Genomic DNA, 6,000 nt, shown 5'->3' on the forward strand with positions numbered 1-6,000 from the left:
GTCCAACTGGGCTGGATTCAATCAATCAATCATATGCAGAGCACTGTATTAAGCGTTTGGGAGGTAAAATATAGACACTACTTGAAATAAGCAACTATCTCAGAGCACCGTGGCAGAGGTGGCTAGACCCTGGCAAGTTGGGCAAGGTGGCTGTTAATTAAAAGAAAAAATTTAAGCCAACCCGAGTTATTAACAACCACCTGAGATAGACTGTGGAGGCTTGCGAATGATGGCGGTGGGCATCACGGATGCACCGAGAAAATGCTCTAAGGGAGTGAGGGAAAAGCGGACTTCCGAAACCAGCCTTGTTGACCAAACCAAAAAGATTAGCACGGGCGATTTTCCTCGCTTCATTCTTCCATTCTTTTTTTCTGACCAAGTACTGTTTTGCCATTTTTCCCCATTGAATTGTAATTTGGCAGCACTGGCCAGCAACTTCCCAAAAACCCAATTCAGTGGGGGAAAACTGTGCCAAGGAAGGGTTGACCGCCGGCTTTAGCCTGTGTAATGTTTGTTTTTGCCAAATGAGATAAAAGCTAAGGATATTAGAGAGTTACTTGAGACCTACATGATTCAAAAGACTATTAGGGCCTCTTGCAAATCCTTATTGCAAGGCAGTTGATTAAACAGGTAGCTTCTTTAGAGGAGAGATACATTAAGGTACGTTAACAGTCCTCTCTACAAGACCATTGACTCCTTCTGGGCATGGGTGGGTTTTTTTGGTTTTTCATTCATTCAGTTGTATTTATTGAGCACTTACTGTGTGCAGACCACTGTTCTAAGCACTCGGAAAGTACAATTCGGCAATAGATACAATTCCTGCCCACAATGGATTTACAGTCTAGAAGGGTGGAGACAGACATCAAAACAAGTAAACAAGCATTGATATGATAGTGAATCAAACACTCAAACAATGGCTCAAACACTTAAGTGAATACCTGTATTTCCCAGGGCAGTATCTACCGTACTAAAGCCGTCTTTCCTTCTCCTGTACTATTCTGGCTTTGTGACAGGGGATAGAAATGATCGCTTGTTATTTTTTGGAGTTTAGCTAGAAAAAAAATCACCTCAAAAATGTCTTTGGTAACAATAATAATAATAATAATAATAGTATTTGTTAAGCACTTACTGCGTGCTAGGCACTGTTCTAACCGCTGGGGTGAATACAAGTAAATCAAGTTGGACCTGGGATGAATACAAGTAAATCAAGTTGGACATAGTGCCTGTCCTACATGGGACTCACAGTCTCAATCCCCATTTTACAGATGAAGGAACTGAGGCCCAGAGAAGTAAAGTGACTTGCCCAAGGTCATACAGCAGACAAGTGGAGGAACTGGGATTAGAACTCATGCCCTTCTCACCCCCAGGCCCGTGCTCTACCCAATCACTACACCATGCTACAGATTGAAAGTGGAAGGAATTTTTTGTATGTGCAAAATGGCCAGTTTGGAGTTTTCCTTTCCAAATTAACAAGGTGGTGGAAACATTGAAGGCCCTATTTTTTTTCCTTATTCCTTGTAGACAGGACTGCTGGGAAAATGTGATAAATCCCACTTTAGATGAGCTCTCTTTCACCACCCAAAAGGTTACGTAGACATATCCCGTGGACCATTGAGAAAATATAGGATCTCAATCATCATCAATACCATCTCCATGGAGAAAGGCAAAAGTACAGATTGCACTTCATTACTTCCCATAGCTGGAAAGATCTGAGCCAGAATGCTCCTGGATCAGCTACTAGTGGATATAATCAACTGAAGCCTTCCGGAATTACAATGCGGCTCAGACGACAACAAAACACAGCAGATGTGATCTTTGCTGCTCATCAGATACTGGAAAAGTGCAGGGAACAGAACCATCACCACTACCTAATTATCATCAATCAATCAATGGTATTGATTGACTTAATGTGTGCAGAGTACTGAATTATTCACTTGGGGGAGTACAATAACAATAGATAAACATAACGATGATGATAATGATGACAAACATGTCTGCTGTGTGACCTTGGGCAAGTCACTTAACTTCTCGGAGCCTCAGTTACCTCATCTGTAAAATGGGGATGATGACTGTGAGCCCCACGTGGGACAACCTGATCACCTTGTTTCCCCCCAGAGCTTAGAAAAGTGCTTTACACATAGAAAGTGCTTAACAAATGCCATTATTATTATTAATAATAATAATAAACATGGTCCCTGGCTACAGTAAGATTACAGACCACGGGGGGAGAAAGACATTACAGTGAAACACAAATAGGGAAAATGGCAGAGTATAAAGACATGAACATAAGTGCTGTGGGGCTGAGGGTGGGGTAGATAACAAGTGTTTAAAAGGTGCAGATCCAAGAGCTTAGGTGATAATTACAATAATTATGATATTTGTCAAGCACTTACTATGTGCCAGGCACTGTTCAAAGCACTGGGGTGGATACAAGCAAATTGGGTTGGACACAGTCCCTGTCCTACATGGGGCTCACAGTCTCAGTCCCCATTTTACAGATGAGGTAACTGAGGCTCAGAAAAGTGAAGCGACTTGCCCAAGGTCACACAGCAGACAAGTGGCAGAGCCAGAATTAGAACCCATGACCATCTGACTCCCAGGGCCGGGCTCTATCCACTACGCCAGGTGGAAAGGAGAGCAAGAAGGGGAAATGAGGGCTTATTTGGGGAAGTTCTCTTGGAGAATATGTGAATTTTCGATGGTTTTGAAGGTGGGGAGGAGTCAGCTAAGCGGGAGAGAGTTCAAGGACAGAGGGAGGGTGAGGGCAAGAGGTTGGCAATGAGATAGGCGATTATGAGGTTCAGTGAAAAAATTGGCATTTAGAGAAGCAAAATGTGTGGGCTGGGTTATATATGGTAGATCAACGAGGTAAGGTAGGAGGGGGAGAGCAGATTAAGTGCCTTTAAACTGATGGTAAGGAGTTTCTGTTGATATAGAGGTGATCACTGGAGAATTTTGAAGCGTGGGGAGACAGATTGAATTTTTTTTAGAATGAAGTATGCTCCGGAGCGAGGAAAGCAAGGAGACAGGGAGGACATGAGGAGGCTTGTGTTAGAGGAGAAGAGTGTGCGGGTTGGGTTATAATAGGAAATCAGTGAGGTCAGGTAGGAGGGAATGATAAGTTTCTGTTTGCTGCAGAGGTGAACGGGAAACCATTGGAGGTATTTAAGGAGTGTGGAGATATGGGCTCAATCGTTTTTCAAAAAAAATGACCCAAGCAACAGAGAAGTATGGACAGGATAGTGGGGAAATAGGATGCAGGGAGGTCAGTGAGGAAGCTGATGAAGTAGTTAAGGCAGGATATGATAAGTACTTGGATCAGCATGAGAGCTGCTTGGATGGAGAGAAAAGGATGGATGATAGAGATGTTGTAAAGGTAGAATTGACAGGATTTGGGGACAGATTGAAAATTGAATGACAGCGACGTCAAGAATAACACCAAGATTATAGACCTGTGAAACAGGGAGGGTGGTGGTGGTGTCTACAATGATGGGAAAATCTAGAGGAGGATGGTAAGATGTTTTGGACATGTTAAATTTGAGATATTGGTTAGACAACCAAATAGAGATATTCTGACGCAGGAGGAAGTGCAAGATTGCAGGGAGTTCAGGATTAGGGATATACATTTGGAAATCATCTTCATAGAGAAGACGGTTGAAGTCGAGGGAGCAGGTGTGTTCTCCAAGGGAGTGGGTGTAGATAGAGAATAGACGGGGACCCAGAGCTGAGCCTTGAGGGACTTCCGCGGTTAGAGGGTGGAAGGCAGAAGAGAAGCCCATGAAAGTGACTGAGAAAGAGCAGAGGAGAACCAGCAGAACCAGAAGACTAGGTTGGATAATGTTTCCGAGAGAAGGAAACATCTGTATGAAGAGCTAAAATTGGAAAAACAAAAGCCAGGAAGGCAGAGGAAACATATGTAAAGACCCAGTAAAATAAAGCCTCAAACAATGCCGCATCCTAGCTGAAAACTGGGAGACAATTTCTGAGGACAGACAAGAAAGAAGCTGCTCTCTGAACACTATTACCATTGTCCCTGTCTCATGAGCCCCTCACCTTGGCATTACCCTCGACTCATCTCTCTCATTCAACCTTCACATTTGATCTGTCACCAAGTCCTGTTGGTTTTACCTTCTCTGGAATCCACCCTTTTCTCTACCTCCAAACTGCTACCACACTGATCAAAGCACTCATTTCCTGCCTAAACTACTGCATCAGCCTTCTCACTGACTTCCCTGCCTCCTGTCTCTCCCCTCTCCAGCCCATACTTCACTTTGTTGCCTAAATAATTTTCTTGAAAAAACAGAGTCCATATCTCTGCCCTCCTCCAAAAACCTCCAAAGATTAACCATCTGCATCAGACACCTCTGCATCAGACACCTCTTACCATCGTTTTTAAGGCAAACAGCTCTCCCCCACACTCCTTGCTGATTTCCTTCTCCAGCCCAACCTGCACCTCTAACATCAACTTACTCTCTATGTCTCAGTCTCCTCTACCTCACCACCAACCCGTTGCCCACTTTCTCCCTTGGGCCTGGAACTCCCTCCCCCTTTATAACCAATACTCGACCACTCTCCCCACCTTCAAAACCCTTCTAAAATCACATCTTTGATCCAAGAGGCCTCCCCTGATTAAGCTCTCATTTCCCCTACCCACCCTCCCCTCTGCCTTGGTGATGAACTTGGCTGTGAACATCTTAAGCACTGTGATACTAACCACAACCTCACAATACTTTGTAAATATTCCTAATTTTCCCTATCCCTTTTTATTTTCATGTCTGTCTCCTCCTGTAGATTATAAATTTCTTATGGGCAGGGATAGCAACTACCCACTCTGTTGTACTGTACTTTGATGCTTAATACAGTGTTCTGCACACAATAAGCACTCAATAAATGCCATTGATTGATTGAACTAAAACCTTTGTAAGGGTGTAGAAAAAAACAAATATGACAAGAGACAGTCTCTTTGTGTGGCAAGGTAGGGCATATGCCTTCACATTGGACTTTTCAACCACATACACAGTCAAAGGTAAATTTCACTATCAGTGGCATTTTCTTTAAATACAAAGGAAAATTGTATATATGTATATATACATGTACATATATGTATATACATGTATATATATATATTATAGTACATATAAACACACCCATCCTCAGCATTTATGAACTGTGCTTTTTTGGTTGTACATGCAATCATTTACTTTGATTACTTTATAAATCCATTTATGTCCATTAGAATCTAAGCTTGTTGTGAGTTGGGAATCTCTCACTTGTTTTGCACTTTCCTCGTCCTTAGTAGAGTGCATTTAACCAATGGGTGCTCAAATGCTAGTACTACTACTACTACTACTACTACTACTACTACTACTACTACTACTACTATATGACGACAGTGATTGGGTGAAAATTGGATGCTGTACACTGAGAAGTAGTGTGGCCTAGTGGAAAGAGCACAACCCTGGGAGTCAGGAGACCTGGGTTCTATTCCCAGTTCTGCCACTTATCTGCTCTGTGACCTTGGCCAAGACACTCAATTTCTCTGGGCCTCAGTTTCTTTACCCATAAAATAGGGATTGCCCCTCTACCCCTTAGAGTGTGAGTCTCATATAGGACAGGGACTCAATCCTAAATCTAGTGCCTGGTGCTTAAATAGCACAGTAACAATTATGTGTGTCTGTGCATTTGTGTGTGTGTGTGTGTGTGTGTGTGTGTCTCAATCCCAGGAGACCCAGCTCCACCTTATTTTGAGCATCCCCAATTTTAGCCCCATCATGCTAATGGAGGTTGAATAAAGAGAAGTACTACACTTCACCGACGGACAGTTTTCCAAATGTACAGGGTTCAATCGATGGTCCTTATTAAGCACTTACTGTGTGCAGAGCACTGTACTAAGCGCTTGGGAGAGTACAATACAACAGCGTTGGTAGACCCGCTCCCTGTCCACAAGGAGCTCAAATCCTATTGAGCCCCGAGTGCTCTTTCCTTCAGCTTCTCAAATCA

This window comes from Tachyglossus aculeatus, chromosome 9 (genome assembly GCF_015852505.1).
Source record: "Tachyglossus aculeatus isolate mTacAcu1 chromosome 9, mTacAcu1.pri, whole genome shotgun sequence".
NCBI classification, from domain to species: Eukaryota; Metazoa; Chordata; class Mammalia; order Monotremata; family Tachyglossidae; genus Tachyglossus; species Tachyglossus aculeatus.